At 46.5% G+C, this 13,520-nt stretch overlaps 1 protein-coding gene across 12 annotated transcripts in view; it reads right to left on the bottom strand.

The window, feature by feature from the left end:
• Positions 1–13,520, bottom strand: part of LOC140702927 (uncharacterized) — a 52,203-nt gene that overhangs the window by 21,593 nt on the left and 17,090 nt on the right. For 8 of the 12 annotated variants that reach the window (XM_078382318.1, XM_078382321.1, XM_078382322.1 and 5 more), the window contains one exon: positions 3,464–3,598. The exons of the other annotated variants lie outside the window; for them this stretch is intronic. The gene's annotated coding sequence lies outside the window, so the exon portion shown is untranslated. The remainder of the gene's footprint in view (positions 1–3,463; positions 3,599–13,520) is intronic. 12 annotated transcript variants of the gene reach the window in all.

Here is a 13,520-nt window from a genome sequence, read left to right as displayed (position 1 = left end):
TTGCCCTGCTTCGTTTTGAACTCCAAGGCCAACCTTCCCTGTTGTTCCTTTTATCTCTTGGCTCCCTACTTTGGCATTCCAGTCCCCCAGAATGAGAAGAACATCTTTCTTTGGTGTCAGTTCTAGAAGGTGTTGTAAATCTTCATAAAATTGTTCAATTTCAGTCTCCTCAGCAATGGAGGTTGGTGCATAAACTTGGATTATTGTGATGTTGAAAGGTCTGCCTTGGATTCGTATTGACATCATTCTATAATTTTTCAGATTGTATCCCATTACAGCTTTACCCACTCTTTTGTTGACTAAGAGGGCTACTCCATTCTTTCTACGGGATTTTTGCCCACAATAGTAGACATGATAATCATCTGAGTTGAATTCTCCCATTCCTGTCCATTTTAGTTCACTGACGCCCAGGATGTCAATGTTTATTCTTGCCATCTCCTGTTTGACCACCTCCAGCTTCCCAAGGTTCATAGATCTTACATTCCAGGTTCCTATGCAGTATTTTTCTTTGCAGCATCGGACTTTCCTTTCACTTCCAGGCATGTCCACAGCTGAGTGTCCTTTCGGCTTTGGCCCAACCACTTCATTAGCTCTGGAGCTACTTGTACTTGTCCTCCACTCTTCCTCAGTAGTATGTTGGACGCCTTTTGACCTGAGGGTCCCATCTTCCAGTGTCATATCTTTTATCCTTTTGTTTCTGATAATGGGGTTTTCTTGGCAAAGATACTGGAGTGGAATTGCCGGTTCCTACCCCAGGTGGATTGCGTTTAGTCGGAGCTCTCCACTATGACCTGTCCGTCTTGGGTGGCCCTGCACGGCATAGCCCATAGCTTTTCTGAGTTGGTCAAGCCCCTTCGCCACGACAAGGCAGCAATCCATGAAGGAGATCGGCTTTACATTCCTAGTATTCCTGACTTTGGACTGGCTTATCGGTCCTCAGCTGTTGTAACCCCCGGGAACGTGACAGATTGCTTCCACCCCCCAACTTTTCCCGAACATGGAGGGAAAAGCAGCGAAGACTCAGGTCCACTGAATGCTGTGCTTGCTCAAGTGCAGTTTCTCACCCAGACAGTTGGACAGCTTCAACAGCAACAAATACAATTACAAGCCGATGCTGCTTCTCTGGCTAAGTGTCCCGTGTGATAATATTGGTTATGAAAGCTTGAAAGTAATTTTCTGATGGGATTTGTAGTTGTGAAATTAGCCTTAAGGAATCCATATTGGGGTCTGTGTACTTGTAATGGAAAATTACAGATGCTGTTCGTCTTACAGAAGCTGACCAAGGCCAAACTCTTATCTGGTTACCTTAGGGACAGAGGCCTAGTAAGTGAGACTAAACATTCCAACTTTCTTAAGTAAACATGCATCTGATCCCATGAGAACAGAAGGCGGGGTGAGACTGTCTTTTGCTCACTCCTGATTGGTTGTCAACGGTAAAAGAGAAGGAGGGGGAATATTCTGGCAAGGAGAGAAAAATGGAGGATGAGAGACAGAAAAAAAAACTTTTTCCGTATAATGGATTTTCTACATGGAACCTGACATCATGGACTAATGCTGTTCGGATTTCCTAGAAGTTTGGTATATGGACTATGGACTATGGAGTTCATGAAATTCTTTTAAGATGTAGTTTTATATTTAATTAGAGGAGAAACTTAGCCTTCCTATTTGTTATTTTCTTTTATAGCAGGATACAGTTATTTTTCTAACTAGTTATGATGGAAATGTTTATATGTGCTTTGCTTTTGCATAAACTGAATTCTTTCAAAACTTTATTTTTCTAATAAAATAATTATTCTTAATATCTGGAGTTTGGCCTCTTCAACAGAACAATTGCTACAATTACTAAATTAGATTTTATGGCCACGGAATACATATCGCTACCTTGAACCCAGTATTTTCCTGAGTACTAGGAGATGGTCAGATCCCTAGAACTCACGATTATATTTTGGTTCTTTAAGTTATAAATTGGGTCAGACTTGGTGAAAGGAGTGTAGTGGTGTTGCCTTGGGTAAACCAGGGGCTCGTTTTACCTAATACAGGAACACACTAAACCTGAATCCTCTCTGTCCCGGGCAAACAGTTTTCCCCGGAGAACTGGCATTGCTCACCCCGTACTTCCTCCCGAGAAATTTAAAGGAAGTGTGGAGGAGTTCCCAGCATTCTTGGCACAGTGTAAGCTGTATACTGAGCTGCGTGCCAGAGACTTTCCCACAGACAAAACCAAGGTATGCTTTATAATCAGTCTACTCAAGGGACAGGCAGCTAAATGGGCTACTCCTCTACTCCTTGCTCCTTCACCTCTGTTAACTAATTACCAGGGTTTTCTGGAACATACAGTGGGGTCTCTACTTAAGAACTTAATCCGTATTGGAAGGTGGTTCTCAAGTTGAAAAGTTCTTATGTTGAATCTGCATTTCCCATAGGAATGCATTGAAAACCATTTAATCCGTATCTGCTCTTTTCCGTCCATAGAAACTACAGTGGAACCTCTACTTAAGAACTTGATCCGTATTGGAATGGTGTTCTTAAGTTGAAATGTTCTTAAGTTGAAGCAAAATTTCCCATAGGAATGCACTGAAAACCGATTAATCCGTTCCGGCTGTTTTTTGTCCTTATGTACAGGCACGTTTGTACGCTGAAGCATTAGTTCCCATAGGAACTAATGCAAAGTCGGTTAATCCGTACTCTACCACTAGGGGGAGAATTTTTTTTTAATCTAAGAGATCTGCCAAAAGTGACCTAAGGTTAAAAAAAGGGCAGGAAAGTTTTTTTCCCCCGTTCTTATCTTGGAGCTCCGTTCTCAAGTAGAAGCAAAATTTAGTGAACGGAGCTGTTCTTAAGTTGGATTGTTCTTAAGTAGGGACGTTCTTAAGTAGAGGTTCCACTGTATCTCAGCTGCGTTTGCTAACCCCTTGCAAGCTGCTACTGCTAACAGAAAGATTTGGGCCCTGAAACAGGGAAAGGCTTCAGTCTCCCAGTATTCTACTGAGTTTAGACTCTTGGCTCAAGATTTACTCTGGAATGAGGCAGCTCTTATGGACCAATATATGGAAGGGTTAGCCGATGGGATCCTGGATGAGCTGGCACGTGTAGATCGACCCAACATGCTGCAAGAACTAATCACTCTATGCTTACATATTGATGGCCGCCTGGAGAGCCGACGCTTAGCACAGGGCGGTTCCCGTCTCCTGCAGTCACCCTTGACAGCCCCCAATACCAGACCGGAGGATTCTGAACCTATGCAATTGGGAGCAGTTCGGCCCCGCCTCAGCCCTGAGGAAAAAACACGACGCTGCTCCCCGAATCTTTGTCTGTACTGTGGGGGAGCAGGACACTTTGCTTCTGGCTGATTGGTTAAGCGGCGTAACCTCGGCTCTGTGAAACCATTGCCAGTAAAAGAATTGCCCCATGTCTGAATGGACCCTCAGATGTGGGGCACTTAGCTGGGTCTCCTGAACCATACCTTAACATCCTGGGACCATTCCTTGTACCAGTTAAACTCTGCCTGCCAGATGGGCGTTGTTTGTTCATGCCATGGTCGACCCTGGGGCGGATTGCTGTTTCATCGACACAACTTTCGTGAAACAGCACCGGATTCCTGTAAAAGATAAAGAGATCCTGACCCTAGTCGAATCCATAGATGGACGTCTCCTCCGCTCCGGTCCTGTGACCCAAGAAACCCAAACGGTCATCCTCCAGGTTCAACACCATCAGGAGCAACTACAGTTCAACATTGCCCACATGCCCCGTTTTCCACTTATTTGGGACTTTCCTGGCTCCGAACCCATAACCCCCTAATGGACTGGACACGAGGAGAGTTAAGTTTCAGGGACCCATGTCCGCATCTGGGTCCACCAGCTACCTTGGCCACAGCAGGGTCAACAGACAAGTCCATAATACCCTCAGATTATGAAGACTTTGCTGATGTCTTCGAGGAGAGGGGGTGTTACATACAGCACTGATGGTACCTGTCTGTCATGGGTTTGGAGGGAAAGTTCCATCCTATGGGGAGTGGAAGGTGGGACATCAGGGGGAGGAGCTGTACTGTATATATATTTGGGAGCTTGTGTGGGGAGTTGAGGAGTGGGAGTCTGTGTGTCAGACTGAGTACAACTGTGTGTCAGTTGGTACCTACCTGATAGGTTCAGGTTTCTTTATAGGTAGCCAGAACTGATAGGTTCAGGGTCTGTGCTTTATTTTAAAGTGTTCTGTGTGAACTAAACTGTTGTATGTATGATTGAGACTAAGCCACGTTACAGTATCTTATTTACTTGATCTTTTTATTTACCCTGTTTGTTATTTAAATAAACCTTGTTCTTTTATTTGTTGAAAATCCATTCCTGGTCTGTGTGACTTCTTATAGGGAATGGTTGGTGGCAGCTTAGTTAAAGTGTGGCATACTCCAGTAGGTCTGGGGTTGTCACATTGATTGGTGTCCAGCGTGTGGATACGACTGGTCCAGTTGTCCAGTGGTCCAGCAAAGCCTTGGCAAGTGTGCCCAGAGCAAGGGGGGCCTAGTCAGGGAAAATCTGAGAGCGCGTAGGTAATCTTCTAGGCTTACCTCACGGGGAGGTACGCTAGTGGAAGAACGTGCCACCTCAGATTGGGGACTAGATTAGGGAGCTCTGAGGCAACCTGTTTTGGCGGGAAAGAGCTGAGGCAAAGCTGTGTGAAGTAACAGTGATCTAGCCTGTCTGCTGAGAGGCCTAGCAGAGGGGGGTGGATTCTGCCTGGCAACAGTTGCAAGTTAGTGCTGAAGGAACAGCAGCAATCTATAGAAGGCTGTTCCTGAGGCAAAAGGAAAAAAGTCGTCGCTTTATTTTGAGGCTTGACTTTTGAAGGCAGCCTGTTCTGGGGGGGGATTATGCCCTTGACTCGAAGCCAAATGGCAGAAATGGGGGAAGAAAGAGACCCACAGGTAGACCAAGGTTCTGAGGAGGAATTTGGCTCAGTGCAGGATGAGAGCACGGGAGAACAGAACCCAGAACTCAGAAAAATGGTCCTAGCCCAACAGCATGAACTGAGGATGAGGGAAATGGAAAAAGAAGAAAGATTGGAGAGAGAGAAAATTGCTCGGGAAAAAAAAAGGATGGCGTCTGAGCTGAAGAAGCTGGAGATAATGAATAGAAATAGTAATAATAATAATGAGGGGAACCCAGGGAATGGGGAAGGCAGCCTGTCTAAAACTGACCTGAAGAAATTCCCAAGGGAGATTGCCCTGAGGTGTTCTTTTCCCTCGTGGAAAGAGCGTTTGTGGACTTCTCAGTAAGGGAAACTGAGAAGATGACTATTATGCGATCTTTGATCAGTGGCAGCCTGGCAGAAGTCTATGCAGAGATGCCAGTGGAACTGCTGAAGGACTTCGCTGAGTTTAAAAAACTGGTGTTTGCCAGACATGGGATAAATGCTGAACAGCTGAGGCAAAGATTCAGGTCACTCACAAAAAACCAGAGCAGACTTTTACCCAAGTGGGGGCCCAACTGGTGAGGCTGCTAGAGAAATGGCTGTCTCAGGAGGGGACAGAGACCTTCCAGCAGCTCAAAGACCTGATAGCGCTGGAACAGTTTTATTCAGTCCTGCATGGGGAACTGAAGTTCCAGGTGAGGGAGAGGAAACCGAAATCTGTGACAGAGGTGGCAGAGATCGCAGATTTTATTTACCAAATAAGAAAGCCCTTAGGTGCTGAGGGGAAATCTGTAGGTAAACCCAAAGAAACCTACAGCAAGTACTCTCAGGGACCAGGGAAAAACCAGCAAGGGGGAGGGGCCCATGTTGAAGGGAAGCCCTCAGACATGAAACCACCAAGACCTCAGATTTTGGAGGGAAAACCAAAACCAGATGAGAAAGACTCCAAGTACAGCAGAAAATGTTATTTCTGTCAAGGAAAGGGCCATCTAATCTCAGAGTGTGAGAAATTAAAGCAGCTAAAGGGAAATTTGCCTCATGATTTGAGTGGAACCAAGCCAAAAGCTGTGTTCTGTGTCCAGACAGAGCAAAGCTCCTTGCCACTGAGGGAGCCTGTTGCTATGGCTACTCAATCTGGAACAGTTACATCTGCTGATCAGGCTGGGGAAAATGGTCCTCTTGTGGAGGTCAAGCGCTGCTTACTAGTGAGGACAGATTCGCAGTTGTTTGAGACCGCAGGGGTGGACGTAGGAATACTTGACCATCAGTATAGGGGGCTAAGGGATACTTGTTCCCAGGTGACCCTGTGCCATCCAGACATTATTCCTAGGGAGTATGTAATCCCAAATGAGAGCTTGAAGGTGGCAGGGATTGAGGGACAGGTGATCTCACTGCCAGTAGCTGAGGTACCTGTGAGCTTTCAAGGCTGGAGGGAAGTTTGGCGGCTAGCGATTTCATCGACTCTGCCAGCAGCCGTGCTCGTGGGAAATGACCTGGCTGAACATGTGAAACGGGTGCTAGTGATTACACGTTCACAAGCTACCACGGGGACAGTTCAGGGGGGTACTGAAGGGCCCGAGGCGGAAGCAGATGAGGGTAGTTCCGAAGCTGTGGTGGAAACCTTAACCACAGACAGCAAATTTGGCCAAGAGCAAAAGGCAGACGCCACTCTCCAAAAGTGTTTTGAACAGGTGACAGACACTCAGCTAACACCTGAAACCACAGCGAGATTTCGCGAGAAAAAGGAAATTTTATATAGAGAGACCCTGATGAATATCTCAAAAGGGGGAGATGGGATCAGAAGTCAGCTAGTGGTACCTGAAAAGTATCGCCCCATGATCTTACAAAGGGGGCACTCTGACATGTTTGCTGCGCACTTAGGGGTGAACAAAACACAGCAGAGAATCACACAAAATTTTTACTGGCCTGAAATAGGGAAGCAGATCAAGGAGTTCTGTAAACAATGTGATGTGTGTCAGAGGCAGGGGAATAACCGTGACAGGACCAAAGCGAAGTTGTGCCCTTTGCCTGTGATTGACACCCCGTTCAAATGTATAGGAGTGGATATTGTGGGACCTTTGCCCAAGGCCACAAAGAGGGGGAACCGGTTCATTCTCACCATTGTGGACCATGCCACGAGGTACCCCGAAGCCATACCCTTGACTAACATTGAAACTAACACAGTGGCAGATGCCTTGGTGGGGTATATGTCCAGGATGGGATTTGCCTCAGAAATAATCACAGATTTGGGCACATCGTTTACATCGAAGCTCATGAAACGGTTATGGCAAATCTGTGGAATTAAACACAAGGAAACCACTGCCTATCACCCCGAAAGTAATGGGTTAACAGAGAAGTTCAATGGGACTCTGATGCGCATGATTAGGGCTTACTTGGCAGAGAATCCAAACAATTGGGACCAGAAGCTGCAATCCCTTTTGTTTGCTTATCGATCAGTGCCACAAGCCAGTACCGGGTTCAGTCCGTTTGAACTTTTGTTTGGGAGAAGGGTGAAAGGTCCACTTGATTTAATCAAACAAAATTGGGAGCAGATCACCCAGGATGACCCACAAGATGTTGTGACATATATAGACTCTTTAATGAATGACCTAAAGAGAAACCTAGAGCTAGCAGCAGAAAACCTGCAAGCTCAGAAGGTCAGACAGAAAACCTGGTATGACCAGATAGCCAGGGAGAGGCACTTTAACCCAGGGGAGGAAGTGCTTTGGCCCAGGCCCAACACCAAGAAAAAAGTCAAATCATTTCTTGGGTTGGTGGGCTACTACAGAAAATTCATCCCGAGGTTTAGCGAGATGGCGACTCCGCTGACCGATCTGACGCGGAAGAAGACTGATGACCGCATCCCGTGGACCAGCGACTGTGAGGAGGCGTTCCGGAGGTTGAAGGAGGCGCTCATCCATTATCCAGTGCTGCGTGCTCCCAACTTCGACCGGGAGTTCATCATCTACACCGATGCGTCTAACAGTGGGGTAGGAGCAGTTCTTTGCCAGGAGGATGAAAATGGTGACCAGCATCCAGTGTCCTACCTGAGTAGGAAACTCCAGAAAGGTGAGAGACATTTGGCAACCGTGGAAAAGGAGTGCCTGGCCATAGTCTACGCGATTCAGAAGGCCAAGCCTTACATCTGGGGAAGACATTTTGTTCTGTGCACTGACCACTCACCACTGCAGTGGTTAAAGACAATGAAAACCCATAATAGTAAACTTATGAGGTGGGCTTTAAATCTGCAAGATTATGACTTCGAAGTGAAGGTGGTCAGAGGGTCAATGAACTGTGTTGCTGACGCATTGTCAAGAAGACCCGAAGAGTGAAGACGGCGAAGAAACATGGACTATGTATATTTGGTGACCAAAAGTTAAATGTACCTGTTTTTTTTTTAAACATGCTTGGTTTGTATTAATAAAGGTAACTTAATGTATTATAAATATTAATGTTTAAAGTAAGTATGGGATTGTGTTATTGTATAACTGCTTTTGTGTGTTTTGATCCTGGTTGTTTTTTGGAGAAAAGCCCTTTAGCTTTTCCCCTGCAAAACAACTTATAAAGAGGGGAGGTGTTACATACAGCACTGATGTTACCTGTCTGTCATGGGTTTGGAGGGAAAGTTCCATCCTATGGGGAGTGGAAGGCGGGACATCAGGGGGAGGAGCTGTACTGTATATATATTTGGGAGCTTGTATGGGGAGTTGAGGAGTGGGAGTCTGTGTGTCAGACTGAGTACAACTGTGTGTCAGTTGGTACCTACCTGATAGGTTCAGGTTTCTTTATAGGTAGCCAGAACTGATAGGTTCAGGGTCTGTGCTTTATTTTAAAGTGTTCTGTGTGAACTAAACTGTTGTATGTATGATTGAGACTAAGCCACGTTACAGTATCTTATTTACTTGATCTTTTTATTTACCCTGTTTGTTATTTAAATAAACCTTGTTCTTTTATTTGTTGAAAATCCATTCCTGGTCTGTGTGACTTCTTATAGGGAATGGTTGGTGGCAGCTTAGTTAAAGTGTGGCATACTCCAGTAGGTCTGGGGTTGTCACAGGGGGATGACCAACTACCTCCGCACCGACCCTTTGACTGTGCTATTAATTTGGTGCCTGGGCACCCCTTCCTGTGGCATGGATTTACCCCATGTCGGAACCTGAACTCGCAGCCTTGAGGGCCTTTCTTGATAAAAATCTGAAACGGGGATTCATCCGGCCAGCCACGTCGCCTCTCTCTGCACCTGTCGTCTTTGTTAAAAAGAAGGGTGGAGAGCTCCACCCCTGAAATGATTACAGAGCCTTGAACAAGATAACTATTAGAGACTGCTACCCTCTACCATTAATCGGCGAACTTCTGCATCGCCTTAAAGGGGCACAAATTTACACCAAATTGGATCTCCATGGCGCCTATAATTTGGTGCAAATTCATGCTGGCGACGAGTGGAAGATGGCTTTTGGGACACATTATGGCCAGCATGAATATCTAGTCATGCCTTTCGGATTAACCAATGCTCCAGCGGTGTTCCAGCAGTTCAGGAATGTCATCTTTCGGGACTTGCTCAATTGCTTTGTAATTATTTACCTGGATGACATTCTGACTTATTCCCGAGACCCTGCTCGGCATACGGAACATGTTTGCCAGGTTTTACAATGGTTACGAGAACATTGACTCTACGCCAAGCTGGAGAAATGTGAATTTAACCTGTAAGAAGTTGAGTTCCTGGATCACATTGTATCTCCCCAAGGGATCCAGATGGACCCAAAGAAGATAGAGACGGTACTGAACTGGTAGAAACCTCGGAATCGTAAGGACGTACAACAGTTTCTCGGCTTCGCGAATTATTACCGTCAGTTCATACCATCTTACGCGGATGTAACCACGCCACTGAACCGCCTCCTCCAGCTCAAAGAGCCGTTTCTTTGGACTCCGGAGGCAGACCATGCCTTTACCACACTAAAAACCCGCTTTACCACTGAGCCCATCCTACGCTAAATGGATCCCCGGCTACCGTTTAGCGTAGAAACAGATGCCTCCAGTGTTGCCCTGGGTGCAATACTGTCCCAGCGTGAGGACCCCTCACAACCACTGCAGCCCTGTGCGTTCTACTCCCGGCAGTTCACACCCTCGGAGCGCAATTACACCATCTGGGAGCGAGAACTTTTGGCCATCAAAGCTGCTTTTGAGGTTTGGAGGCATTACCTCGAAGGGGCCCGTCATCCAGTCCAAGTTTTAACGGATCATCAAAACCTGGAACACTTACAAACAGTCCGATGCCTTAACCAACGCCAAATCCGATGGAGTCTCTTTTTCTCCCGGTTCAACTTCCGAATCACCTGTGTCCCACATACCCAGAATCGGAAAGCTGATGCCTTGTCCCGCAAACCGGAATACGCCGTTCCAACCTCTGAAGAACCTCTGATCACACCTATCCTGCCTCCTTCAGTTGTTGCAGCCATAACCACTCACTCCTCCCTGGCTGAAGAGATTTGAACCAGTCAAGCTTGAGATCCCTGGGCCAAGCAACATCTGCTGGAACTTCAAGAGGGCTCTGTCAATGACTTTACCAACCACCAGGGCCTCCTATTACATTGTGGACGCGTATATATTCCTCTGGGGCCCCTCCGAACCAATGACCTCCATCTGACTCATGATTCCACTCCCGCAGGACATTTTGGTCAGTACAAAACTCTGCACTTGCTCACACAGGAGTTTTGGTGGCCCCAGGTTTGAGCTGATGTCGCCCAATATGTTGGTTCCTGTGAGGTTTGTCGTTGAGCTAAGGATGTACCAGCCAAACCTTCAGGCCTGCTACAACCATTATCTGTACCGGCCGGCCCTTGGGACACAGTATCTTTGGATTTTATCACAGATCTCCCGCAGTCACAAGGGTATACCTGTGTCTTAGTAATAGTGGACCTGTTTACTAAGATGGCTCATTTTATCCCATGTTCCAAACCTCCCACAGCTCCTGACACCACCCAACTCTACCTCCATCATGTTTTCCGTCTACGTGGGCTCCCGACGCACCTAATTTCTGATCGTGGTTCCCAATTCACTTCCCGGTTCTGGCAAGCCTTACACACCAGTTTGGGTACCCAGGTGCACTTGTCGTCGGCATATCACCCCCAAACAGATGGACAGACTGAGTGTACCAATGCCACTCTAGAACAATATCTCCACTGCTACACCTGTTACCAGCAAGATAATTAGGCTACCCTGTTACCCCGGCGGAATTTGCTTACAATAACAGTGTACACACATCTACAGAACAGACACCATTTGAAGCCAACTATGGGTACCATCCTCGCTTTTCCCCAGCTACCCTACCATCAACCATGGTTCCTGCTGCAGATGCCGATATACACGAGTTGCAGGCCCTCCAAGACTTACTCCGAGAGCAGCTTCAGCAGGCTAAAGAAGCTTATAAGACAGCGGCCAACCGAAAGTGACAAGAAGGGCCACCTCTGAAACCAGGCAATCAGGTTTGGCTTTCCACCCGTTACCTCCGCCGACCTGGCTGATCCCGTAAGTTGGACCCTCGGTTTATAGGACCCTATGTAATCCTGGAACAAATCAACCCTGTTGCCTTCTGGCTACAACTTCCAGAAACTCTCTGTATCCACCCGGTTTTCCATCGATCTCTCCTTGTTCCTGTCTCAGCACCAGACCCTGCCCGACCTTCACCTCCGACTCCACCTCCACCTATTCTGATCAATGGCAAGGAAGAATACGAGATCCGTCAGATCCTAGACTCCCGAATCCACCGAGGAGGTCTTCAGTATTTTGTAGATTGGGAAGGTTACGGTCCTGAGGATTGATCATGGGAACCCACTGTGACAAACCCAGACCTACTGGGATCTGACACAGTTAACTAAGCTGCCACCAACCATTCCCTATAAGAAGTCACACAGACCAGGGATGGATTTTCAACAAAATAAAAGAATAAGGTTTATTTAGAACAACACACAGGGAAAATAAAATGATCAGGTGAATAAGATATAGTAAAGTGGCTTAGTCTCATTCATACATGCACACAGTTTGGTTCACACAGAACACTTAACTTGAAGCACAGACCCTGAACCTATCAGTTCTGGCTAACCATACAGACACCTGAACCTATCAGGTTGGTACTGACTGACACACAGTAGTACCCTGTCTGACACACAGACTCCCACTCAAGCTTCTTGTCACAGCTCTTCTCCCAACTTCTCCCCCAGCTCCACACACGCTCCACATATATATACAGTACAGCCCCTCCTCCTGATGTCCCGCCTTCCACTCCCCATAGGATGGAACTTTCCCTCCAAACCCATGACAGACAGGTAACATCAGTGCTGTATGTAACACCTCCCCTCTTTATAAGTTGTTTTGTAGGGGGAAAGCTAACGTGCTTTTTCCCAAAAAACAACCTGAATAAAACACACAAAACAGTTATACATACAATATCATACTTACTTATACTTACATTCTAAGTTAACCACATCAATTAGGCATTTAAACATTTACCATATACATTACATCAAGTTACCTTTATTCATACAAACCAAGTTCAAAAAACAGGTACATTTAACTTTTTGTCATCAATATATCTACATAGTCCATGTTTCTTTCGCCGTCTTCATTCTTCAGGTCTTCTTGACAAGGCGTCAGCAACACAGTTCACTGACCCTCTGACCACCTTCACTTCAAAGTCATAGTCCTGCAGGTTTAAAGCCCACCTCATAAGTTTACTATTGTGAGTTTTCATTGTCTTTAACCATTGCAGTGGTGAATGGTCAGTGCACAGAATAAAATGTCTTCCCCAGATGTAAGGCTTGGCCTTCTGGATCGCGTAGACTATTGCCAGACACTCCTTCTCCACGGTTGCCAAATGTCTCTCACCTTTCTGGAGTTTCCTACTCAGGTAGGACACTGGATGCTGGTCACCATTCTCATCCTCCTGGCAAAGAACTGCTCCTACCCCACTGTTAGACGCATCGGTGTAGATGATGAACTCCCGGTCGAAGTCTGGAGCACGCAGCACTGGATAGTTGATGAGCGCCTGCTTCAACCTCTGGAACGCCTCCTCACAGTCGCTGGTCCACGGGATGCGGTCATCAGCATTCTTCCTCGTCAGATCGGTCAGCGGAGCCACAATCTCGCTAAACCTCGGGATGAACTTTCTGTAGTAGCCCACCAACCCAAGAAATGATTTGACTTTTTTCTTGGTGTTGGGTCTAGGCCAATCACGAACAGCTTCTATTTTGGCCTCCAGGGGTTTTATCACTCCTCCCCCTACCATGTGACCCAAATATTTTATTTCTGGGCTACCCAGCTGACGTTTGTTCTCTCTGCAGAGCCTAGGCCAAAGCACTTCCTCCCCTGGGTTAAAGTGCCTCTCCCTGCCTTTCTGGTCATCCCAAGCTTTCTTTCTGACCTTTTGAGCTTGCAGGGTCTCTGCTGCTAGTTCTAGGTTTCTCTTTAGGTCATTCATCAAGGTGTCTATGTATGTCACAACGTCTTGTGGGTCATCCTGGGTGACCTGCTCCCAATTTTGTTTGATCAAATCAAGGGGCCCTTTCACCCTTCTCCCAAATAAAAGTTCAAATGGACTGAACCCGGTACTGGCTTGTGGC

This window comes from Pogona vitticeps, chromosome W (assembly GCF_051106095.1).
Source record: "Pogona vitticeps strain Pit_001003342236 chromosome W, PviZW2.1, whole genome shotgun sequence".
Taxonomy (NCBI): Eukaryota; Metazoa; Chordata; class Lepidosauria; order Squamata; family Agamidae; genus Pogona; species Pogona vitticeps.
Note: the sequence above shows the minus strand (reverse complement) of the source record. Positions and strands in the feature narration are given on the sequence as shown.